The sequence below is a fragment of the Macaca mulatta genome, chromosome 5 (genome assembly GCF_049350105.2).
Source record: "Macaca mulatta isolate MMU2019108-1 chromosome 5, T2T-MMU8v2.0, whole genome shotgun sequence".
NCBI lineage: Eukaryota > Metazoa > Chordata > Mammalia > Primates > Cercopithecidae > Macaca > Macaca mulatta.
The window spans coordinates 55,171,809-55,199,028 of record NC_133410.1 but is presented as its reverse complement, the minus strand read 5'-3'; the positions used below and the strand labels follow the sequence as shown (position 1 = coordinate 55,199,028).

Here is a 27,220-nt window from a genome sequence, read left to right as displayed (position 1 = left end):
CCTCCCACTACACACCTGACTTCCTTTTCAAGCATCTCTCTCTCTCTTTCTCTCTCTCTCTTTCTCTCTCTCTCTGTCTCTCTCTCTCACTTATCCTTTCTCTTTCTTTTGCCTGTTAAACCTCTGCTCCTAAACTCACTCCCTGTGTGTATGTCCATGTCCTTAATCTTCTTGGTGTGAGATGATGAACGCCGGCTATCTACTCTAGACAGTGATACCACTTCACTTCCAGGCCCATGTGTCTCTTCCTCGGCCTGTGTTTAACTTGTATTTTTTCCCTGCAGTCAACTGTAACCATGAGTACAGCAACTTTCTGTGAGCTCTGTGAATTCTTCCAGTAAATTATCAAAGGTATGTTTTGGGAACCTCCTGAGCTTGCTGTTGGTGTTGGAAGTAGGTAGTCTTGTGTAGACTGTGCTTCCTCTAACTATATAGTTGGCTGACCCTCACACCATTACACATTCTTAGCTTAATAACTGCAGCTAAATGTTTCTGTTTTTCCTGACATTATACAAGAAAGTCTCCAGAGAACAACACTTGGTCTGGCTAGGTTAAAACAAGTGTCCATCCCTGAACTGATTGATACCCTGGAGAAAAGAGTACTGCAGTCAGGTCTTGGTCACGTAGCTGCCTAAACTACAAGAATTTAGATTACCAAAAGAACGGGGATAGGGATGTTAAGTGAACAAAAACAACCAGCATCCAATATGGAACATCTTCACCAGCATTTTACTTTGTTTGGAGCATTTCTGATTTCGAGTTCTCCCACAGCATCACAATTTCCCAATGACTAAGTCTACTCGTCATTTGGGTTCCAGATTATCTGTCACTTCACCAGAGAGGCTTCTCTAATGTCTTATAGCTTCTGTCAGTTGGTCATTATATGTTCATTCATTTGATTGTTAGTTTAATATACATATTTTTTAGAGACAGGGTCTTGCTGTATTGCCCAGACTGAAGTGCAGGGGTGATTCACAGGCATGATCATTGCACACTACAGCATTAAACTCCTGGGCTCAAGCAATCCTTCTGCTTCATCCTCCTGAGTAGCTGACGTATGTTACCTTACACAGCTTAGTTTAATATTTTAATGCCACTTTAACTCTAAGCTCCATGAATGCAGGACCACATCTATATTGTTCATCACACTGTAGGTGCTCAAACACATTTTCAGATCAAATGAATAAGAATGAAAGAAAAATCTGTCAGTGGATTACCTTCATCTCAGATCTTGTGCTAATTCCTCAAATGTTCTTTTTTAGTAAAAGTTCAGTGAATGAATATCTGATTAAACTTTGGACTCACTTGTTAGAACCAGTGAAAGAAACTCGCTTCAGTTTTGCAGTCAGGAATTCAAGAACCGCACAGCCCTCAGAAGTGAAAAATCACTGGGTGGATTTGCCTCATCATCCTTTATTGAAACAAAATATGTAATATCTGTATGGAAATATATCTCATGATAAATTAATAAAACTTTTTTTTTTTTTTTTAGACAGAGTCTCACTCTGTCGCCCAGGCTGGAGTGCAGTGGCGCCATCTTGGCTCACTGCAAGCTCCACCTCCTGGGTTCACGCCATTCCCCTGCCTCAGCCTCCCAAGTTGCTGGGACTACAGGTGCCTGACACCACGCCCAGCTAATTTTTTTGTATTTTTAGTAAAGACGGGGTTTCACCATGTTAGCCAGGATGGTCTCAACCTCCTGACCTCATGATCTGCCCACCTTGGCCTCCCAAAGTGCTGGGATTACAGGCATGACCCACAGCGCCCGGCCTAATAAAAGTATTATTAAATGTTTTATTTGATTTCAGCTACACAGTAACCTGGTAAGATAAGTAACACAGGCAGTTCTGTTTAACAGATGGGAAAAAAATATATAAAAGCCTGAGAACCTGAAAGGTGAGATGAATCACTCAGGATCACATGGGAAAATAAGCAATCAAACAAGATGATTACTCAGCAATCCTGAAGCATAGTTCTATATTCCTTTCCACCAGCCCAATGTTGCCTGTACTCTCAACCTTGGTGAACACACACTGCTATCTCTTCAGTTACGGAATGTCACACAATATTCAATGCAGTGAATTTGAATTTGAACAGATACTACGTTTTCCCTATTTTATGAACATTCTGGTTACTTGGCCTTTCCTTGTGACATTCTTTGTTACACTTTCCACTTTTTAGTTAGTGATTTACTCCATCCCTCTACTCAATCCCAGTGGTTATGGGGTTTTCCCCTTCCCCATCCCCATCCCAGAGGCACTCTGGCCAGTGAGAGTCTGGCATCCTCCAGGCAGGCACTCCTTCCCAGTGGACTTGAACCTGGGATAATATGAAGCTGGCACTTCTGTGTAGTCAGCTTGCTCCCATGTAGAACCAGAGGCTAAAGCCCATCTGTGGAAGGCAGAGGTGAAAGATAAAGGAAATCCATGACCTAGTGACACATTTTGAACCCTGAATCCAGCTGTGCCTAAAGCTCATACTATCCCTGGATTTTCAGTTACACAACCCAGTAAATTTCCTCCCTTGTGTAAGTAGGATTTTCTGTCTTTATCATACAGAGGATCTTAAGTACAATATCCTATAATAACATATTCTCATTCAGTTGCATTTCCATACTCTTCTTGAAGAGGGAGAGAAATGAGTGAAATTACAGCTATTTCCCAGAAAGTTACACTGCATATAACAATGGGATTGGCTACAACAAAACTAAACTAAACTGAAAGTCACTTCATTAGGAGTTAGCTGCATTCTCCTAGTCTGAAATGCTTTATTTGGTACCTTTCTCCTTCAGGTGAGTGATGAGAGGGCACCTGCTCTCATCCCTAGGATAGATTAGCCCCTACTGCTGGTCTTTTGCTCACCAGCAGGTCTTCCAGAATTTTCCCCAACGAGGTTTGATGCTCTAGATGGCCTTAACACTGCTGAGATTCCCTCTAGCTATCTAGGCACATATCTTCCTTCTTCTCTCTGTCAAGTGTCATTGCAAACGTATCCCAGGAAAATTCTGCTACAATCCTTTCAAATCTTGGAATAGAATTTTCAGGTACAATCTGTCTGCAAATAATATACCTCTCCAAAAGTTAAGCCTAACTAATGACTCACTTTTCTGACTGCCAGCCTCACAGAAACAAGAATGAGGTGTGGGGTTGGGGGTGGTGGGATGCTATAGGAATTCTTTTGAGTCAGAAGAATTCAGTATACAGGACCACTTAGTTGGCAATAATGGTTTCAGCACCAGACATTTTTAGACTTTTACTTAAAAATTCAAAGCTTTGACATTTCTCAGGACAAGATGAATTTTGTCTGTGCTCTGGCTAGTGAATCCAGCAATTATTTTTCATTTCCAAAATGATGAGTGTTTCGGTTTTCCAGGAACTAACATTGCCTAATTGGATGTCATACCTCAATGGATGACAGGATCATAGTGAATAATAATAATTTGGTAAAATTGTTTTGTTACTGGTACTTGTAGGAATTTAAACAAAGTTGGTAGGTGGTGCTAGGGGGAAAGTGACTAGAGAACAGGTACAAGCTAATTCCTTTCATAAGTGAGGTTGTAGAACTCATGATGCCAATACTTAGGCTATATATAAGTGAAGATGGAAAGCCATGTCATTTTCTAAGCTCAACAAAAATAAAAGAGAGGGCTAGGCATGATGACTCATGCCTGTAATCCCAGCACTTTGGGAGGTTGAGGCAGGCAGATTGCTTGAGCTCAGGAATTCGAGACCAGCCTGGGCAACATGATGAAAACTCGTCTCTAAAAATAAATATAATAATAATAGAATTGAGGATTGCCCATATTAGTCATTTTTTTTCTCAAATATTCCTGGTAATAAGAATACCAAAAGCATAGACATTGCTATGATATGTAGCAGAAAATACTCTGGCTGGCCGAGTGTGGTGGCTCACACCTGTAATCCCAGTGCTTTGGGAGGCTTAGGCGGGTGGATCATGAGGTCAATAGATCGAGACCATCTTGGCCAACATGGTGAAACCTCGTTTCTACTAAAATACAAAAATTAGCTGGGCACGGTGGTGCGCACCTGTAGTCCTAGCTTCTTGGGAGGCTGAGGCAGGAGAATTGCTTGAACCTGGGAGGTGGAGTTGCAGTGAGCTGAGATCGCACCACTGCACTCCAGCCTGGTGACAGAGTAAGACTCTGTCAAAAAAAAAAAAAAAAAAGAAAAGAAAGTAAAAGAAAATACTACTCTGGACTCAGAATTAGGAGACCTAAACTTTGGCCCTGAGTGGCCCTAAGCAAGTACTTCTCTTTGGGTCTGTCCTCATGTATAAAATATTGAGTAACTACTGAGGAAATGTTTAACCTAAATTTTGATGACCAATGATGTCATTCATCTCAGTTTCAGTTCAGTGTGCATGACCTAATTGACATGTCTCTCTCAAGGACCTTTGAAGGTGACCACAGCTGCTAAAATGAATTGAACTGGGAGAAAAGGAGAGCCAAGGTATTAATATTAATTATTCATTCATTTATTTACAAATGTTTTGAGCACTTAATAAGCACCAGACACTACTACAGGTGCTGAGGATACAACAGTGAATAAATCAAAGATCCAGTCTTCATAGAATTTATTTTCCAGAAGGGTGGATATGTCATGAGCAAATAAACATGTAAAACAGAGTGTGTCCAAAGGTGACAAGTCCTGTGTAGAAAAGTAGAGTGAGAAAGAGGGGGTGCTTGAGGTTGCCCTTTTATGTAGGATAGCTGTGAGTGAGATGGCTTTGGACTAGCAAGTGCAAAGGCCCTGAGGTGGGAGTGCATGTGGCATGTTTTAGGGGTTGCTGGAGCACAGTGAGGAAGAGGAAGAGTGGTAGAAGATGAGATCAGAGGGAAGGAAAAATGGGAAAAGAAGCTGGAAGCTGTTATTTACTTGAATATGAATTGTCCCCATCTCCTTACTTGTGGATTTTTTGTTACCTGAATTAGGCAGGGGGAAATATACTAGCTCAGTGTGATAATAGCGTCTGTTCTGATTTGGATGGAATCAGGATCTGATCTGCACAGAAACACAAGTATTCCTTGGAGAGTGAAGCAACATTTCCTTCATTTTCAGCAAAGTTTAACTGATTTTATATCGGCGCCTGTAGTCTCTGCCTTCCTCTGGTGTGTGGTCCTGTAGTAGTTCTACTAACACACACAAGTGTGGTGGATGCAGTGAGAGACAGGCACTCAGCGTCCATTCAAAAGCCATTTCACTAAAATCCATCTAAAAACCATTTAGATTTCTAGCCCCAGAACTCATCTATGGCTAGATTAGATGCTCTTGCATGAGTCAGGAAGGTGAAAATGAGGCAGAATCACTTCCTGCTTTTCTCGCTCTCTGTTGCCCAATGAGCTTTTTCTGTAGTAAATGCCAGTATCTAGTCACCAGTTTCATGGGTGTGAGAAGGCAATTAGTTACAAAGGCAGCAGCAGGAATGGCTTTCAGGGCTGCGTTAGCATGTTCATTGGCCTTAGACACTCTTGCCTCGATGGGCCCCTTCCTCTACTAAAAAAAATTAAAAATTTTGTGACTGTGTTGGGATAAAGATGAGTATATATATTTTTAAATTTTTTATTTTCATGGGTTTTTGGGGAATAGGTGGTGTTTGGTTATATGAGTAAGTTCTTTAGTGGTGATTTGTGAGATTTTGGTGCCTCCATCACCTGAGCAGTGTACACTGAGCCCAATTTGTAGTCTTCATTTCTTTTTTTTCTTTGAGACAGAGTCTCACTCTGTCACCCAGGCTGGAGTGCAGTGGCACCATCTCAGTTCACTCCCAAGGCGTTCCTTATTTTAATATTTGCTGAAAATTCTCCATCACAATTTAAAAATATAATTATAAGAAAAAATCTGCTTCTGACTGAAAATTTAGAAAACACAGAACTATACAACATAGAAAAAAACCCAAGTCTACCACTGACAAACCATTATTAGGAATACTTCCTTTCATTCTGTGTTCTCTGCACATATGAAAGTATAAAATTGGAATCATATTGTATATACAGTTTTATATTTTTTTTTACATAGTCACTTTAATAACAACACATATGCTATGTTACCACTATAGAACGTAAATTCAGGTTAGACAAGATAATTTCACAAGTGTAATAAAGCATTCTAATTAACTGGGTGTGGTGGTGTGCACCTGTAGTCCCAGTGAGTCTGGAGGCTGATGTGGTAGGATTGCTTGAGCCTGGGAGGTCAAGGCTTCAGTGAGCCGTGATCGTGCCACTGTACTCTACAGCCTGGGTGACAGAGCAAGATCCCATCTCAAAAAAAAAAAAAAAAAAAAAAAAAAAAGATTACAAAGTAAGCATTTTGTCTGTTATCAAAGTTTGTGTATAGTATCTGGCCAAACCAGCTTGCTCATTAGTCACTTTCATTATAGGTAATTTGTTTAGTCTCTTGTTTATGATTCTTCTGGAGAAAATTTAAAAAGTGTTCTTCATTTACCTTAGCATGAGCGCTTAAAATACGTATTTCTATTTCAAGATTACATTTAAAAATTAATCTAATATAACAGCAGCTAAAATATAATTCTGCAATTACAAAAGAGCTAAACCGGAGTTCATAAGTTATTCTCATGTTTACAATTATGATTCTGAAATAAATACTATTACTATGAAGCCCTGTTGTAAGCTTTCTTGATTCGGTTTAGACATGCATACATACATTTAAGAGTTGCAGGAGGTGTTAAAAGTTGTTAATATATTCCATGCACGTTTCAGAAAGAGTTCTAAAAGAGCCAGCCAGTCCACAAGACAGGAAGAAGAAAAGTTAAATTAAAAAGTAAGGCAGATAGGACTACTAGATAACATACAAAGCATGTGAAATTCTTCAGCAAACTGGGAGTACTTCAGGGATGGCCAGCTATCTTCTTTAGAACTAATTTCTTCTTTTCTTTTTCCTTTTTTCTTTCTTTCTCTCTTTCTCTCTCTCTCTCTTTCCCTCTTTCTTTTTTTCTCTTTCTTTTTTTTTTTTTTCTCTCTCTCTCTATCACCCAGGCTGGAGTATAGTAACTGCAACCTCTGCCTCCCAGGTTCCAGTGATTCTCATGGCTCAGTCTCCCAAGGAGCTGGGATTACAGGTATACACCACCATACCCGGCTAATTGTGTGTGTGTGTGTGTGTGTGTGTGTGTGTGTGTGTATTTTTAGTAGAGACGGGGTTTTGCTATGTTGGCCAGGCTGGTCTCAAACTCCTGGCCTCAAGTGATCCATCCGCCTTGGCCTCTCAAAGTACTGGGATTACAGGAATGAGCCACCACACCTGGTCCTAATTTCATCTTTACAGTCTAAGAAGGTGGTTTTAAAGTTTTAACACCATCAAGTGGAATTAGGTGACATGTTTCTTTTATGTTAACTTGATTTCCCCTGAATGACCTAGTTAGTGAACTGGTCACTAGTAATTTGGTCACCAGGCAAATCAAGCCTGCAAGAAAGGAAGCCAATATTCAAAATACCATGTTATCATCTGAACCCACTCAAATAATTTATTTCCAACATAAACATGTAACTGCAATAATGGGATGTCTAACTAAAGTAAGGTCCTCTCACCAGATCAAGACAGCACCCTCCTTCCAAGGCTTAGGCTTTGCCCAGAATTCCTAATACACAGAACAGCCCATACCAACAGCCATTGCTTCTGCAACACGTGTGCATCAGGAGAAGGGACATTTTAGCATTTCCTCTGCTCTTCCATTTGTATAATCCATATGGGACAATTGCTGGAAAGCCTGCCTTTCCAATGAGAACAAATGGTGCCTCTTCAACTTTTCGAACAAGTTTGGATCCTTGATCTTTATCATAGGAAGAAAGGGAAACATCTGTGTCTGTTGACCTAGCGATTGCTTGAAGAATCTCTCTGGAGTTAGAAAATCTCTCACAATTCAACTGACGTCTATATTACTTTTTATCTAACATTATATTGTAGTCATCTGCCATGTTATTAAGCATTGTTGTAAATATTGCTTTTAATGCCTATATAATATTTTATCTTACAGGTGTATGACAATTTATTTAACCGTTCCCCTTCTTGGGATGTTTAGAGTGTTTCCTCATTATTTTTTATTATAAATAACACTTACGAACATCTGCACATATAAATCTTTTACCAAAAATAAAATTGTTTCCCTAGGGTTCACATAAAAGAATGGAGCGAGGTTTGAAGTTGTTGAACTCGATGGTTCCTTCTTCTTCTTTCCAGGCACCCTGCATTCAAATGACTTGGAAGAGCAGGTTCTCTGACCCAGGATACTAAAGTCCCTGTTTAGGAAAAAGCCACGTTGTATGTTTACCCTACCACAAAGATACAGGTGAGAAAAACTGAGATCTGGGATGGTGGACCAAAGAGAGACACTGACAGAATGGGCCCTAGACTTCCAGAGTCTGGGAAACTTAGGCCAGATAAAGGCTAGTAGTCTGGCAGTTATTACTGGGAATCACTCTTACTCTACAGCTGGGCGTGTGCCGTTCCTTAACTAGAAACTCCCTATGGATAACGTGGCTTCTCTTTCCACTGGGAAAATTGAGCACGCAGTAGAGACCTTGCAGAAGCTCCCTCCACCACGTCTTACCCACTTGCCTGTCTCTATGCACATAAATATCTGTCTTCTTTTCTTTCAATACCATGTATAGGTTGACAACACTCACATTTACATCTCCAGCCCAGATTTCTCCCCTATGTCTTGACTGGATATCTAATTTCCTACATGACATCTCTCTTTGGATGTCTAATAATCATCTCAAATTTGTATGTCCAGTAGCAGACTGCTGATCTGCCTCCAAACCTGTTTTTCCTGTAGTCTTCTGCATGTAAGTTAAGGGGAACGCCATCCTTTTTCTTTCTCATGCCAAAAAACTTGGAGTCTCTCTCTGTCTCTCACACCCCACATCCCACCCATCAGCAAATATTTGCATCATGTCTCACTGGATTACTGCAACCATCTCCTTGCTGATCTCACTGCTTTTCAGTCTATTTCACAACCCAGCAGTTGAAATAGTTCTTTTAAAACATAGGTCAGATCACGTCATTTCTCAAACCTACCAAATACTTCCATTTCACTTAGAGTAAAAGACAAAGTCCTTATAATGACCATACACAATCTGCCCTCTCCCCATCTCCTTACCCATCTCGCTTCATGTCCCGCTATTTTCTCCTTTGTCTCTGCTGCAGCCACACTGGCCTTCTTACTGTTCTATAAATATGCCAGTCACTTTCCTGCCTCAGAGTCTATGTTCTTCCCATGCTTTCTGCTCTTCTTCCAGATTTCTGCAGAGCTCATTCCCTACCTCCTTTATGTCTTTACTTGTTCATTTTCTCATGCGACCTTCCTGACCACCATGTTTAATTGCAAACTCCTGCCCCCAACACTCCATGTCTCTCTTTCTACCTCATTTTTCTGTGTCATGCTTATCACTCACCAACAGACCATACTTATTTGGTTTATTGTCTGTCCCTACTCACAGACAGCTCTTTTATCTGTTTTGCTCATTGCCGTATACTTAGAACCTAGATAGTGCCTGGCACATATTTAGTGCTTCAAATACATTTGCTGAATAAAGTATGGGCATGCTATGAAAAGGCATAGATAGGTAAGGACTTTGGGGTCAGGATTGTGAGAAGGTCATTGGCACCAAGATGTTTTCACTCAATTCTCTGAGTTCTATTACAGAATCCGGGCCAAAAGTATAATACACCAAAGAACCAGAATTATCACAGGTGAAGTAAACCAGGCCAATTGTCTTCTAGATCCTCTTAGGTATTTTTGTGAATTATGCATGTTATGGGAATTTTTTAACTTCTCTATACTAAAGCAAATTAGAATGCTTTGATAAAGCTTATTTTGAATTTCTCAGTGCTTCTTCTTGGTCACAGAATATGTCATGGTGTTCTAGAAATAGAGTTACTGGGGGAAGGAAAGAAATGAACATGGAATTGAGTGACTTCTAAATTTCTAGACCCCTTACATCTCATTTAAACTTTTGACAACTTTTGAGTCAAGAAATATTATTCCAGTTATGAAAACATACCAATTGAGGTTCGGGCCTGGTGAAATGGCTCACGCCTGTAATCTCAGCACTTTGGGAGGCCAAGGTGAGAGGAGGGGTTGAGCCCAGGATTTTGAGACCAGAGTGGGCAACATAGCAAGACCCTATCTCTACAAAAAATTAAAAATTTATCTGGTCATGGTGACACACATCTGTTATCTCAGCTACTCAACAGGCTGATCTGGGAGGATCACTTGAGCCTAAGAAGTCAAGGCTGCAGTGAGCCGTGATTGTGCCACAGCACTCCAGCCTGGGTGACAGAGCAAGACCCTGTCTATAAAAAAAAAAAAAAAAAAAAGCAAACTGAGGTTCAGAGAGAATTATTAATTTCTCCAATTTTGCACAGCCAGCAAATGGCAGGCTTAGAATTCCATTCACTAACTAACTGAATAGTACAGGACCTAGACCAAACTCGTCCAACCCGCGGCCCACAGACTGCATGCGGCCCAGGACAGCTATGAATGTGGCCTAAAACAAATCTGTAAACTTTGTTAAACATTATGAGATTCTTAAACATTATGAGATTTTTTTGCGATTTTTTTTTTCTTTTAGCTCATCAGCTATCATTAGTGTTAGTGTATTTTATGTGTGGCCCAAGACAATTTTTCTTCCAATGTGGCCCAGGGAAGCCTTGAACACCCCTAACCTAGACTTTATAGCTAATATCTTGACAAATTAGGTGACTTAGGAGAAATCATTTAATATTTGTCTCAGTTGTCTGCCAAAAAGAATATGTAAATTCACTTCAGACACACACCTTAGAATAACCCAGGGTGATAATTTCAGGTTTTTCTGGCTCTTGTTTATTTCTTAGCTCCTTCAGAAGAAAGAAAATGTTCTAAATGTTAGGGTCCACTGGGGCTGTTATGTTTCCTAGTTCAAATCTTTAAACTGTTGTTAAACCACAACAATTACCACAAGCACAGAGCCTCCTGGAACATTTTCCCAAGTAAAACAAATACTCTAGCTGTGTGAGAGTGTCAGGCAAAGCTAGAAATGGGACTCCTTGCTGGCTATCCATGTGAAGGGCTTTGTTTAAGGAAATGCTATGTTGCCAGCACAGTCACTTGTCAAAGACAATAGCTGTTGGCAGAGCATTAATATGTGAGGATTGGGAGAGCTGCCAGTGGAAGCAAACTCTTTTGTGGTGTGTACAATGTTGTGCTGGGGCATCAGCTGAAGTTCACCATTGATGACCATCTGAAAACTGCCTTCCACCCACAGTACACTCAAATGGACAACTCAGCAAATTGAAGAATGAATTTCTAGGGAGAGGCAACATGGTGTAATTAATGGAAAAAGAAATAGAATAGAAGTGAAAACCCCCATTTTAATTCCAATGTTGTGACTCTGATACCTCCTTTAGCTTCCCTGCATCATTTTTCTCACTTACCCAGGCACTTATCCAGGCATCCAGTAAGTATTTATTGAATGCCAACTTGTATTCAAGGCACTGGGTCAAATGATGTGATCATTTCATGATTCTGCTTTATGTATGTTAGAGATAATAGTCCCATCTGCCTCAAATTGATGTAATGAGGATGAAAACCTAGTTTCCACTTTGGTAGAAATGGAAATTTGTTTGTCTTGTCTACTTCATGGATCTATTATGAGAATCATAAGAGATAATTGTGTGGGTATACTTAATGAACGTAAAGTGTTATATACATACGCAAAAAAATAAATACTTTGACCAGGATGAAACTTATATCATTGCTGAATATTACCTGAGGAGAGAGGCAGAGAGAGAGAGAGAGACAGAGACAGAGAGAGACAGAGAAAGAGAGAGACAGAGAGAGAGACAGAGAGAGACAGAGACATAGAGACAGACAGAGACAGAGAAAGAAAATGCTAATGAGATCCAATGCCATTTAGCTATTCTTTTCTTTTTTCAGTGAAAGCGAGACTTACAAAGATAAAAATAAAGGTTAATTTCAATAATTATTTTTATAATTTTTTCAATAAAAATCCACAGATAAGAACCAAACCCGTGGTTCTCAAACTATACTCTTATACTGATTATCAGTAGTTTTAGGTGTTTGGGTTCTGAAATTCAATGCTAGGACTGGGAGTCGAGGATTTTATTGCTAATATATCAGGATTAGGTTTTGTCGCACGTTTAAAAAAAAAAAAAAAGTAAACTACCAAAGCCTAAAGCAAGCTGGAATTTGGGGGTTTCTTTTCTCAGATAAAAGGAGTTGGAAGAGAAACTATTTAGCTATAGCCACTCCATAATATCATCTGGGACCCCCAGGCTCTTTTCCCTATTATCTTAACACATGGCTTTTATTATTAAGGTCATTTCTGGGCTGCTGAAGCTCCAGTTATCACACCTGCATTGCAGGCCAAAATAAGAAGGAAATGCAGAAAGTATCACCCCCAGCTGAGTAAAATTCTGTTAAGTCGCCCTTCTAGACATTTCATCTAGGAATTATGCTTTCATATCTTTGACAGAAATTAGTCACGCGGCCACAGTTAGCCATAGGGGAGACTGGGAAATGTAGTTTTTGTCTTGAGAGATACTCTGCTGGGATAAGAATCAAGGTTAGGCAACTAGCTACCTTTTCCACACGAAATATTAAGGAAAAAAGATGTTAATGCATAGAACGTTCTCAATTACACATTTTTCTCCATACATTTAACATATTCCTTTGGTTTTAAGAATATTATCATTCTATAATAGTATACAATAGTATATAATTCAAAACAAAATTATATACTGGATATTTTTAACAATATAAGTATTTATATTTCATTTTATCCTACAAAGAGCAACATGATTTTCAGTTGTTTTTTCACATGAATACATTCGACCCCCATTAATCCAAATCAAATAAAATTATAGAAGTCTAGAAATCCATCCTCTATGGAACCAAGCTAACAGCGTTCCATCTTGTGACAGCCTTAGCCCAGGAGCATTTACTAGTAAGCATATTTATTTGAATGTCAGCATAAAATAAAGCATCCCTGAATTTTTCCCAACAGAGAAAAATGTCCTTGCACTGTGGCCACAGCATGTGTATCTTTCTACATCTGCCCTCAAATTCCCAGCAACATGATTGTGCTCTGAGCGGAAGCCTCTTGGTGTTCTATGTTGCCTTCGTCCGTGTAAGTATATATAGGTCTTTCTGTTCATTTAGAGTTTGCTCTTTTGTGTAGCAGGGTCTCACTCTATCATCCAGGCTAGATAGAGTGCACTGGTGCGATCATGGCTCACTGCAGACTTGACTTCTTGGGCTAAACAGATCTTCCTGGCTCAGCCTCAGCCCCTGACCCCCGACCCCCAGGAACTACTGGTGCACACCACTATGCCCAGCTAATTTTTTATTTTTTATTTTTTAGAGATAGGGCCTCATTATATTTCCCAGGCTGGTCTGAAACTCCTAGGCTCAAGTGATCCTCCCACCCCACTGTCCCAAAGTGTTAGATCACCTCACGGTGTCAGCTACTGCACCCAGACAGAATCTGCCTTAAGACTCTAAAGAATTCTGAGCAATAGTGTCTGAGGCGCTCATTCCCTAACCTAACGAGCGTTACAAACCAACTGGGTTATGAAAGAGCAGCAGCCGTCCAAAACTGTCCTGACTGGGGAAGTGAACTCCGCATGCCACAAAGCCGGAATGGCAGCCAAATGAGAAACATATGCTCTGAACTCTGATGCGAAGTTTTTATTTCTTTAAAAACAACTACATTAAAGTGACATAAACTTAAACTTAATCCAATTTGGACCTTACTGGCAAACAGTATGAATTTTGGACGAAATATTTTGGAGAAATTTGAAGTATCTACTATGTTATGTGACGTTAGACAAACAACTTAACCACACCAAGTTATTGTTATTATATGAATAACAACAATAGTATCAAATAGTAATAATAATGTCAAAAGAATGGACAGTCTTTTTGAAGATTACTGTGTCAAGACTGTGAGTTACATTAGAAAGACACACATGCTGGCCAGGCGTGGGCGGCTCTCACACCTGTTATCCCAGCACTTTGAGGTGGATGGATCACCTGAGGTCAGGGGTTCAAGACTAGCCTAGGCAACATAGTGAAACCCTGTCTCTACTAAAAATAAAAAAACGGCTGGGCATGGTGGTGGGCGCCTGTAATCCCAGCTACTTGGGAGGCTGAGTCACGAGAATCGCTTGAACCCAGGAGGTGGAGGTTGCAGTGAACCAAGATCGCGCCATTGCACTCCAGCCTGGGTGACAGAGAAAGACTCCAAAAAAAAAAAAAAAGAAAAAAAAAAGAGAGAGAAAAGAAAGAAAGAAAGGAAGGAAGGGAGGGAGGGAGGGAGGAGGGAGGGAAGGAAGGAAGGGAAAGATACATGTGCTGTGGCCACAATAAAAGGACGTTTTTGTTGGTTGGGAAAAATTCAGGGATACCTTATTTTATGCTGATGTTTGAGTCAGTATTCTAAGTTATAATAAGGCTGTTACATTAAACTCTTGATACAGTAATCTTCAAAAAGTATTGTTATATTATTAAATAAGTGTACATAAAATAACTTACTGGTCATTCTCTACCTAGTGCAAGAATTTTGTCACTAACCTGCTAAAATTCTTTTAGTAAGACTTTTAATTAGAGGTCAACAATTTACTCACTCTAATGAGGGACTTGAATTCTACAATCTGTAATAACCTACTTGACATGGGGCCTTATTAGCTTAGATTCTTTCTTTTTCCTTGGGTCGCTCCTTAATTCTGGGCATTTTGCTGCCCATTATCTCTCTCTTTAAAGGTTGTCAAAAGGACATAGGAACAATTCTGGTAAACAGAGCAAATGGAAATGGAAATGAGCCAGAGGTGTGCTCAGTAGAATGTCATGTCATGTATTGATCAAATGGCACAGAGAACCCAGGCTCTGGAATCAAGAGTGGGAAGTTATTGTCATAAACTATTCTACGTTGGCCCTTAACTTGACCCTTAACAAATCATACAACCTCAGAGACTTCATCTATAAATTGAATGTGTTAATATCATATACCTTTTAAGATTTTTTGGCCAGGTGCAGTGGCTCATACCTGTAATTCCAGCACTTCGGGAGGATCACTTGAGCTCAGGAGTTAGAAACCAGTCTGGGCAACATAGTGGGACCCTGTCTCTACTAAAAATAAAAAAAACTAACCCGGTGTGGTGGGGCATGCATGTAGTCCGAGCTACTCAGGAGGCTGAAGCAGGAGGATCTCTTAAGCCTGGGAAATCAAGGCTGCGGTGAGCCATGATCAGGTCACTGCACTCCAGCCTGGGTGATAGAGGGAGACCCTGTCTCAAAAAAACAAACAAAAAAATTTGTCAGGATTAAATGATATTACCTATAAAGTATTGTGGGCAATGTATTAAATGTTGCCTATTACTATTAATCAACACCATGATGAGATATCTCTATGTATTAACAACAGAATCCTCCCAAATTCTGAAGGCCCATTTATTTCAAACAGTATTTGATTCAGTGCAATTCTAGTACAATATAATACTCCTAGAATGATAATAATATGACTAAATTTGTTTCTAGGTCATTTCAATAAGAAAATTTAGACTTTGTTATCTATCTGTCAATGCTTTAATCCATAGTTAATTCTGAGTCCCTTGCCACTTTTACATTGTCCTTTTTGGGTGTCTTTCACAGCCCTGTGGCTTTAATGCATTGCTCTCTTCCCAATTCACAGTTCAGTTTCATCAGCACTCCTGTTTCCTGTTTTGTCACTGTCTGGGCTGCTTGTTTTGCACCTCGAACTCCTTCCTCTTCCTCTTCAAAGGATATCATCAACATTTCCAGTAGGGATGGGCAATGCCACAAGCATTTCTTGCTGCAGCTCTTCCTTTTCTTTCTTTTTCTTTTTTTAACCTCCTTTGAACTTTCATGAGCTTCCTGTAATGACTGTGTCTCTGTTTCAGCTATTTCAGTATTTCTGTGGCTTTTGATTTTGATCTGGATTCATGTCTTCCAGCCAAAACCATCTCAAACAAGTAGTTTGAGGTTTTTGCTGGAAGGTAATTTGAATTTGTTTACATGGCCACCAACTCCCAATTTTAGATGTCCTGAGATTTCTGGAGTAGAAGAGTGGCCTTACCAGATTACCTTTCTCTTATTAGCACTATTATTAGCTAATCATGCTTCTTATAATTCTAAATAATTACTACTAAATCAGGAGAATTAGGAAAGTCTTTCATTTCAGCAGGGTTGAAAAGAGGTTAAAGTCAACCACAGACGTAGATATAGCAACATGATTTGATATACGTACATCAATAAGAATAGTCACGCACACACATACGCAAAAACACACAATTATTCCTTTACAATTTTCTGGCATCTTTTCTGCAAGGAAGCCACAAACACAAACTGGATATGAACAAAATAACTCAGCAGATGACAAATGACCTCTTCCTCCTTCTCCTCCTCCTTTTTCTTGTTTTGCCATCATTGTTTAGGTGAAAAGCAAAACAAGTCCCAAGCATTTCTCAGGTTGCTCTCAAATTATTGGACTCTGTGGCATGTGCATTTGAATGTTCATTCAACAAATATTCACCGAGCACTTACTACGTCCCAGGTCCTCACAATACATCTGTGTACAAAACAGACCAGATCCCTGCCATCTGGAACCTCGTACTTGGGTGAGTGATCAGTTTCCAGAATCAGACAGTTTGCTCATTTGAGAAAACTCCTGTGTGGTTCAAGATTCCAGAGGAGAACACTGAGACAGGAGTGGACTGGGTTTATCACATGCCCCATCTTGTGGTTTCCTAACAGGCCAAATGCAACACAGAGAGGGGTATTGCTCACTCTTCCTGTTTCTGTCACTCAGACAGGAGCTAGATAGTTCCTTTCCTACCAAGCTAAGACTTTTGCTCTCATCAAGTGAGAGGGTCCCTCTTACCTTACAATATTTCTGACCCGAACCCTGGCAACCAGAAATCTACTTTTGTTGTTGCTGTTGTTTTTGTTTATTTGAGGCAAAGTCTTGCTCTTGTCCTCCAGGCTGGAGTGCAATGGCACCATCTCAGCTCACTGCCACCTCCGCCTCCCGGGTTCAAGTGATTCTCCTGCCTCAGCCTCCTGAGTAGCTGGGATTACAGGCTCCTGCCACCATGCCCAGCTAATTTCGGTATTTTTAGTAAAGATGGGGTTTTACCGTGTTGGCCAGGCTGGTCTCAAACTCTTGACCTCAGGTGATCTGCCCACCTCGGCCTCCCAAAGTGCTGGGATTACAGGCGTGAGCCACTGCACCTGGCCCACAAATCTACTTCTCTCAGCTTGCCTTGACTGTCATCACAAGACAGAATAGTTCCCCTGAGAGACTTTCATTTGCTCTGTGGTATCACTCTTTAGACTACCTGAGATATATACTGGAAAATGCCACCTCTTAAAAGCCACCAGTAAGTTCTTAATTGAATCCACACTTTAGTCTTTTATCCTTTTGATTTCTATGGTAAAGAAGAACATAGGCCCTATATTTGCTACTCATATCTCCCATTCATTTGTATGTGATTAAGTAGGGTTTTTAGCTTACATACAGCTATAAAGCATTTTCCAAGTCTTTTTAATATTATCTAGTTTGCATGAAATAAGGATGTAGGAGTGAGTATGTTTGGCTTTTGGCTATAAATGGTTGGAAATATTTCGAAAGATCCACTCTCTTCTGAGCTCTCTTACTGTTCTTGTTTTCAACCAGCAGAAATTGGAAAATAAAGATTGTGTGGGTATAAAATGAATGCTTGCAATGTTTGTCATTTTTGGAACTCTATTTCTGTGGCTCTTGACTTATTTTTTAAAGATGGCTTCACCTAAAAGTTGCTAAGGCCAGGCCAGAGCCCTTCTTATAAACAAATGACAAGGGACATGATAGCCCATAATGAATTCAATCTGGGCTATCTGTGGCGTTGTGTGTGGATAAAAAGTAAAAGCTAATTTTGAGTACAAAGGGGACGAATAAAGCTTCTTGCCACTAAGATAATTAAGAGAAGACTCTTGGTCTTCTCAGGCAACATCATTCTATGCAGCTGGACCCATGCCCTTTCACAGATGGGAACAATGCCATATGGTTAGGGAGCTTGGCTGTTACCCAAGTGGCTCCTATTCAGTTCTCCATTTGGGCAAGAGTTGAGAGGAGATGGAGAATAGTATTTGGAAGACATCCTGGGTTCAAGTCCTGCCTCTACCACTTATTTGCTATGTGCTTTCTTAGTAACCTGAAGCAACGAATAACAGTACTCACCTCATAGAGTTGTTGTAAGGTTTAATTAAGATAGTCCACATAATGCATGCTGCCTACCTGGCACACAGTAATAGGTGGGAGATATTATTACTGTGATGATGATGATGGGTGTCCAGGGAGAGACCAGTCTGAATGTACCTGGAGAGACTCAGTGGGTTACTGGAAATCAAGAGTCACAAATGTGAATCAAGCAGCAACTGTAGAAGGTGATTGGCAGGGCAAATTGGCAGGGATTGTTAAGAAAGATACAGAGAATGCTGGTAAAACCAGGAGGAATAAGGATGCCTTTTTCTCTTATTGGAGCGAAGAGGACATTACCTAGTCTGTATCCAACCAGACAAGGGCCTGAACCTTAGAGAAGATGTTGAACCCCACTAGCATAGTTAAGGTCAAATGAGGCAAAAGTGTTTTGGTTTTCTGTTAATTTGTCTGGTTTGGGATATTCCTGGAAAGGAATTTTATGGATTTTGCTCTTCTAATATCTGACTTCTGTGTAATGGAAGAAAAAAAAATAGCACTCCAGTAGACCTTTATAATGCCATACACATATGAAGTGAAACAAGAAGACCCTGTGAAGGATGATAGGAATGACACATCTCGTAGTAGGGACACAGCCCTCCCTACTAAAGGAATACATTTCCTTCCAAACATATTACAGTTATATAAGCTATAAAATATGTTGCTATAAAATGACTCATCTATTTGAAAACCCCACTACATAGCGTTTGTATAGTTAGAAAACTGGTATGTGAAAATGTAAAAGTTGGCAAGAATCAAGAAATAGTTTTTTAGTACCTATTGTGTGTAAGGTATTATTACATAATCACAGAATTATGCTATTATTTTGCTTTATGCATAGGTTTACATTACCTAGTCAATATTTAACTGATTTATTTAACCTTTGTAAAAAAAAGAAAATTCAGAATCTCATACTGGGTCTTAGGTAGTATATACAGTAGTTCCCCCCTTATCCATGGTTTTGCTCTCCATAATTTCAGCTACCTGCAGTCAACCATGATCTGAAGATATTTAAGGGAAAATTTTTGGAAATTAACAACTCATAAGTTTTAAATTGTACACCATTCTGAGTAGTGTGATGAAATCTCACAACATTCCACTTCGTCCCTTCCAAAGGGGAATAATCTCTTGGTCCAGTTATCTGCACTGTAGATGCAACCGTCTAGATTATCAGATTGAAAAAACATAGTATAGACAGTCTAGGGTTCAGTACTATCCATAGTTTCAGGCATCTACTAGGGGTCTTGGAACATGTCCTTCAAGGATAAGGGGGAACTATTCTATTCATAATTTCATAGCATTTTAAAGCTGGAAGGTCTCAGAAGGGAATGAAAATCAGTGCCTTAGACTTTCCTTCAAATGCTAGGTAATGTCCTAAGGAGTTTTTGAAACTTTAAATTATTTTTAAAACACTTTATAAAAGAAAGTTTTTAGTCAAATATATTAGTGCTCACCAAATTCCCACCTATTATAAGAATTTACTCATCCTAGCAATGTCAACTTTAGGAAGCATAGAATAGAAACTGAGGTAATATACATGACTTATTCAAGGGGAATGGCATTAATCAGTCAACAGAGTGAGATAATCAGAAGAGCATCTGAAAAAATAAGGACTCTCATATGACCTGCTTGTTTATTTCTGTTCCCAGATGGCAAATATTTTCTGAATTCTGCCCAGCTCCTCTTGGGGTAGATAAATGTTAAAGCAGAAAAAAGTGGCAAGGTGCTTTTGTTCAGTGTGGGCCCATGGGGAAAAGTCCTATATTTTCAGTTGGTTGCTATGAAGGCAGCCAGCAGTGAGCTCAGCCAACATTGTTGTGAGATGGTACTATGACATCAATTAACGGAAAACTGAATGTTGAAACTGTACAGCAGAGGAAGAGAAAAGCAGGAGGACAATAACAAAATTTGCCAAACAGAAAATCACAAAGTCCGCATAGGAAAAGTATAGTTTTCAAACTCCAGAAAGTATATGCAAACACCAGTGAGCAAGCTATGAATCTTGTTTTCCCATAGGCCCTACCATCAGTAGAGATCCCAGGGAGAGCAATTTACCTGCACATTTTGTCAGGGAACAAGGGAAGGCGAGTCTAACTATTTGGGGATTTAGCTGAGCTTTGAAATAACTGAAAAACTGAGCTTCGATTTTTAGAGTTTATCACGTAGGATTTCTAGGATTGTAAGGTCCTCACTCTAGAACTTCTGAAAATAATCAGATGAATTGGAATTAAAGAACTAATGGCCTCAATTGTGTCTAAATAGGAATGAGGTAACAATGACCATCATCATGAGCTATTCTCTTCTATGACTCTGGATGGTCTTTTTTTTTTTTTTTTGTCTGTTCAGAGCTTCCTGCTTGGTGTTTGTCTAAGCAGGGAGGAAGGCCATTGTTTGAACTTTGCAATAACAGATTGCAAGCTAAGGCTTTTCTACACTTTGTTTAATTTTCCTGAAATGTTCCTTTTTACAGAAAAGATCTGTTATTGACCTAGCGTGCTTTTTGTCTTACTCAATACTCCCCTGGGGATATAGTTAAAACAACACTTAGCTGTATTTCTCCTGGGTGGAGAAGTGTTTGGTGGTGGTAATGAAACTAAAGCACAGATTTGAGCAACTGTGGGCTGTTGACTTTATGCTAGCCTTTCATAAAGAGAAACCTCAAAACACCGTGGCCATTCAGCAAACAGTGTGCATTTCATCTAAGCCTGGCTGACTTTGCCCTTGCTTTCTTCAGGCTAGAATGATCCTAACCATCAATGTCTTTGTGTCATGATGCAGAAAGTTGGCTAGGACATAGGAGGATAGTGCTGAAGTACAACTTCTGAGTTGGGGAGGGAATCAGGCAGAGAAGTAAAGCTCTACACAATGGCTAGTGCTTCTCTATTATGATGTGTGTTCCAACGGAGGTCAATCATTGTGCATTGTCTCTAGGGAGTGAATACAGCATATTATTTTGGGGTAGAAATTGAGATTTCTTTTGGTGGTAAAATATACAGAAAATAGAAGCTCTTTGTACTTGATTTCTTTGAGTTTATTTAAATACCTTCAAAGGCATTCTTCTATGAGAAGGAACATGACATAATAGGTCTCTAAAAATGAAACCGTTTTAGTGATGGAAATGTTCAATATCAAATCCACTATAGCCACTAGGATATGTTACCAAAGTTTTTAAAAATTCTTGTGTGCAGTGAACTTTGTTGATTGCCTATTCAGCAAAAAATCTTCTCCCTTGTTCCTAATGAACCTCAATTTTGCTTTCCTCCCTTCTAGTCATGTGCCTGGGACAGATTGATCCCAGCTCCAGAAAGGCATCTGAATGGTCTAAGCAATGCCATCCATCTGTCAGTAATAGATTCAGAAATGGGCATGTGATTCAAGTCTGGCCAATGAGATGTATGCAGAAGAGTGCTGGGTATTCTGGAAAGTTATCCCTTGCCATTCAGAGATCCACAGGAATCCAGCCTTTTGCTCCTTGAATGGGAGTAAGGAAGCACAAAATCCCAGTTGCTCTTCCAGCCATCCCAGACCCACAGCCCCGCTTTAGCCATCCTATAGCCATCATATATCCACAAGGGGATAGCAATTGAGGCCAACACTGTGGATCCTTGTGACATAACCAAGCCAGTGAATCAATCAATACATTTATTTGTTGTTTGAGCCATTGTAGTTGAGCTTACGTTACTGGCAGCTGAAAGTTATTCTATCTGCCAATCCTCATCTGGTACATCTCTTAGTTTTGCTCTCATCTCTCCTTTTCCTCTTTTTCACACATAAATCCCAATCTTTGTTCCAACTCACACTGTCAACACTCTGACCTTTCCCTCTTGCCCTCTTTGCCTCTTCTGTCTGTTCCTCTCCCTTTTGCCCTTCTTTCTGCCAGTGCTACCCACAGGTATATCTTAAATCTTATTATCCATAGCCATGACCAAAGACTAGGACCATCACTAGGTATAACTGGATTAGGTGGAGTTTTGCTCCTTTGCCCTCCTTTGTACTTTGGACATCAACATCCGTCACCTCCCAGCAATTCTCTCCACTGTGCCCCACTCCATATAACAAAAAGTCTTGTGTGCTCTGAAACATCCACCGAAAAACTCTATTTTCACTAAAATTCCTTTGGTGATAATGCCTTAACATAGTGGCTTCCAAAGCTTTTTTAAACCAAAACCCACATTAAGTATCCTCACTCAGTATACACATAATATACACATAAGCACTTGATATAGTTTGGATATTTGTCCCCACCCAAATCTCATGTTGAATTGTAATCCCCAATGCTATAGGTGGGGCTTGGTGGGAGGGTGTTTGGATCCCTCATGGCTTCCTGCTGTCTTCACAATAGTGAGTTCTTGAGAGATCTGGTCATTTGAAAGTGTGTGACACCTTCCGCCTCTCCTTGCTTCTGCTCTGGCCACGTGACATGCCTGCTTTCCTGCTTTCCTTTTGCCTTCTGCCATGATCGTAAACTTCCTGAGGACTTCCCAGAAGTCAAGCTGATGCTAGCATCATTGCTTCCTGTAAAGCCTGCAGAGCTGTGAACCTCTTTTCTTTATGAATTATCCAGTCTCAGGTATTTCTTTATAATGCGAAAGGAAAATAAACCTTGAGGCCGACAAATCACTAAGCTAAAAGGAAAAGTCAAGGTGGGAACTGCTTAGAGCAAACCTGCCTCCCATTCTATTCAAAGTCACCCCTATGCTCACTGAGATAGATGTATATCTGATTGCCTCCTTTGGAAAGGCTAATCAGAAACTCAAGAGAATGCAACCATTCGTTTGTCTCTCACCTATCTGTGACCGGGAAGCCCCTTCCGCTTCCTGCCTTTGCTTCTAGTTGTCCCGTCTTTCCAGACAGAACCAATGTGCTTCTTACATATACTGATTGATGCTTCATGTCTCCCTAAAATGTATAAAACTAAGCTGTGCACCAGCCACTTTGGCCACATGTCATCAGGACTTCCTGAGGCTGTGCCACAGGCTCATCTTCAACCTTGGCAAAATAAACTTTCTAAATTAACTGAGACCTGTCTCAGATTTTCGGGGTTCACAGTAGCAAGGCAAGAAGGGACTAACACAATACTGCAGAAAACGTTTTATGAAACACACTTACCTTTACTACCAGTGATACATTCTGATATTATGTATTCTGTTCTATTTCATTTTTTAAATTGTTTGTCTGTACTCACTAAATTGATATCATGGATAGTTGTTGTGACCACCAAAAACACTTCCTTCACCCACAGCAGAAACTCTGGTGGTCATGTGATAAACTTGTCAAAAAGTCCTTGAGGGTAATTAGAGTCATACTTAAACCTGAATAAAATGACAGCCAACACCAACTAAAAGAGGTTCTGTCTTTGTCAATTTGCATACATTTTTTCCCCTAAAAAATGAAGAGTGACTAAGAATATATGAATGCTGACACCTAATGTGTCCCTAGTAATTTTAGGGGATCTTTCTGAAATGACAAAAGTGTTTAAGAAACATCATTATAGTTATTTCTGAAAGTAAAGATGTTTCCTGCAAAAGCTATTTGAGTCCCAGAGCCAATGTATTGATTGGTTTTATGTTTGACTTTTTAGAGCCCATTAAATATATCTGTTTGGTTATTCATTTGGCAGCCATGCTACTTCTTCGTGAGCTGGGAATGGCAGGTTATCTATAAGAACCATTTTTATACTATGGATTGTGGTAAAAATGTGTTAGCTTTCTTGTTGATAACTACTTGTTATCAGCTAGAACCACTTTTACAGCCTGTACCATACAAAGGCTGCACCTATAAAGTCCATAGCATGTTTGAAAGTCACATGATATCTAGAAAAGCCCTGTATAAACTGGAAAGCATTATGTAAACACAAACTATTATTTTTATGCATTTTTTAAAGTAATAAACTCTTGCCTAAGAAGTCAGTCATCCCCATGGTTAGAACATGTCTCCCAAAGTTCGTGTGTTGGAAACTTAACTGCCATCGTAACAATATTAACAAGTGGGGCCTTCAAGAAGTGATTAGGTCATGAGGGCTTTGTCCTCATGAATGGACTAATGTTGTTATCGTGGGAATGGGTTAGTTGTAGTGAGCCCCCTTCTCCTTTCTGCTTCATGCGCGCCTTTCTGCCATCCATTCTTTTGCCATGGAATGACTCCTGCCAGATGCCAGTACTATGCTCTCAGCCTTCCTGGTCTTCAGAACCATGAACGGAATAAATTTCTTTTTTAAATAAATTACCTGTCTCTGGTATTCTGCTATAACAGCAGAAAATTGACTAAGGCCTTCATGAATTTTGAAAGCCAATGAATTTTAATGTTTTTACTAATGGTACTGAGTTCTATAAATGTTTTTCCCCACCCTCTAATTGATACACACGCGTGCACACACACACACACACACGCATACATATGCACATACACATTAGACTTTTAAGCCTATATTCAATACAATACAGGCTGGTTGCTAATTTACAAACCCCATTTTCTCTTTTATAAGATATATGAGGAAGTAGGTTTTCTTCTCTATATAGTTATAGTTGTGGTGTGATGGGCCCAGAATTACTATGAGATATGTTAAATGGTACAGTATAGCTTTAGTAGTTAAGGCAAGGTTTTGGAGACAGAAAGACTCCAAATGCAATTTTACATTTAACAAGCTCTGTGAATTTGGGTGAGTTACTTAACCTTCTAAGCTCTGATGTTCCTCATCTGTCAGATGGGGATAATATAATTCACCTCACAAAGATGTTATAGAATTGAATTTATCTCTACTCATTAAATTTATTTCATCATTTACTAATGGGTCATGACCACCAAAAACACAGGCTTAACCCCCAGAAGAAATTCTGACATTAAGAATCATGGAGCCAGGTGCAGTGGTGCATATCTGTAGTTCCAGATACTCAGGAGACTACGGCAGGAGGATCGCTTGAGCCCAGGAGGTGGAGGCTGCAGTGAGTAATGATTGTGCCACTGCACTCCAGCCTGGGCAACAGAGCGAGACCCTGTCTCTAAAAAAACAAAAAGAAAAAGAAACAAAGCTGATTTAAAACATTGTGGGCATATTACAAACCTTCAATGTATGTGCATGTAAAGTATTTAGGACTTAGCACAGCACACTTTGCATTTAGCACATAATACCTAGCGATAGCTTAATGAATGGTAGCTTAACAACAATAACTAATGATAGTTGTGACATGTTTATTTCATCACACCTTCACTGTGAATAAATGTAGAGATCTAGGACACGGTACCCCTTGCTTTCCCTTTGGTGCTGAAGCTGCACTCCACTGCTTCCCAAATCTATGTGTCCACCTAGAAATGGGTCATGGTTGCTGAATCGTAGAATAATAATACTGCAAAACTGCTAAATCTCTGAGGGGTGTGTGTGTGTGGGGGGGGGGTGATGGGGGAGGGAAGCGGTGCTTGTCTCTTTCTTCTTGCTAAAGACACTTCCTTAAAAATAAATACACTGGAAAATAATGACAGGAAACTTTACAAAATTCAAAGAGGATGTCAGGAAGTACAGGATGTGAGGCTGTTTTCATTTCTGTCAGTATTTTCTTATTCATATATATTTATAACTTTAAAAAGCATAGAAGTTCACTATTTCTTCTCCTTAAGATCAAGTCTATATACATAAAAAAAAACTGTGACAAAAAAACCCCACTTAATACTCTCCATATTATACTTTCCAGCTGCAATTAAGTATCTGATCTGACTACATTATTGGGCAACTGAATAGAATACTTGTCACACTCATTCTCTATTTCTAAAAAATGTTACAGGCCGGGCACAATGACTCACATCTGTGATCCCAGCAATTTGGGAGGCCGAGGCGGGACGATTGCTTGAGGCCAGAAGTTAGAGACCAGTCTGGACAACAGAGTAAGACCCCGTCTCTACAAAATTATTTGTTTAAAAATTAACAACAACAACAGCAACAACAACAATAAAAAGGTTGCATTCTCAGACAGTTCATACCAATCTGGGAAGGATATAAAAGTAAAATACCTTGAAGCAGCAACGGATAAGAAAAATTTGGTCTTTTTTTAAAAAACAATTTTTTTCATTATTACTTCTTTCCCAGAAGACAACTTTCAAACATAGGAAACTAGGCAAATCAACAAATGCTCAAAACTGAAAACCCACTTCCCCCTTTAAGACTGGAGGGTACAGAAATATCAGTACTTTCAATGCTTTAGCAGTCATGTGAATGGTGAGCATTCTATGTTTTTCCATATGCACAGCAAATGAGCACGCTGCTTGCAACTTTTTCTCCATGAAATGGGGATCTGCATCCCACAGTAGTTACTGAGCAGTACGTTTCCTCTCCAACATTGAAATAGTTTATCTGCAAACAAATTTCTAAAGTTCCTATTTGGCTGGAAGCCAAAATAAACCAAAAATGTTTTGCTGTCCTCTGCTTTGCTGAACAGATAGAGGTAAAAGGTTGTAGGTGGGCTTCTCTTTATTGCTGTATTTGACTTATTAACACCTTGAGACTCGAAGAATAAAGTGTACTTCATCTTGTAAAAGTTTATGATCTAAGTCAAACAATTCAAAAGGTCATAATTTAGCTGCATTTAAGGAGCTTTAATTCAAAGAGACAGGAAGTTGCTTCATATTAAAAGTAGCCTCTTGTTTACTTCTTAATAAAATTCCCAATGAAAATATTTATGGCAGACATATGTTATTTTCATCATTCCTTCCTTGGGGAAACCACTATTCCCTGCTTCCACACGGTTTCAGAGGGACTGCCAATCACTGTACCCTACCCCCACTCCAGCCACACTGGGAGCATAGGACACAGGCCTGCCCAACCCAAAAATTATCTGTTCCTAAAATTAAAATACTGATGTTGAGATATATGTATTTCTTTCCCCGGGGATGCTAAGCTAGGGCAAGAGATCCCAGAGCTACCAGCTGCCATCTTCATCA

General features: G+C 39.7%; 1 long non-coding RNA gene and 1 pseudogene across 2 annotated transcripts; one reads left to right on the top strand and one right to left on the bottom strand.

Moving 5' to 3' along the window:
• Positions 1-9: 9 nt before the first annotated feature.
• Positions 10-26,953, top strand: LOC106998338 (uncharacterized). 2 transcript variants are annotated; one of them, XR_013417879.1, is made up of 7 exons: positions 17-351; positions 4,409-4,469; positions 7,013-7,095; positions 8,214-8,322; positions 13,043-13,165; positions 16,491-16,673; positions 26,068-26,953. It is a non-coding gene; the product is annotated as an uncharacterized LOC106998338 (long non-coding RNA). The 2 variants fall into 2 exon arrangements; XR_013417878.1 differs by lacking the exon at positions 16,491-16,673 and having other exon boundaries at positions 10-351.
• Positions 7,561-7,951, bottom strand: LOC106998334 (HIG1 domain family member 1A, mitochondrial pseudogene; annotated as a pseudogene).
• Positions 26,954-27,220: the final 267 nt, after the last annotated feature.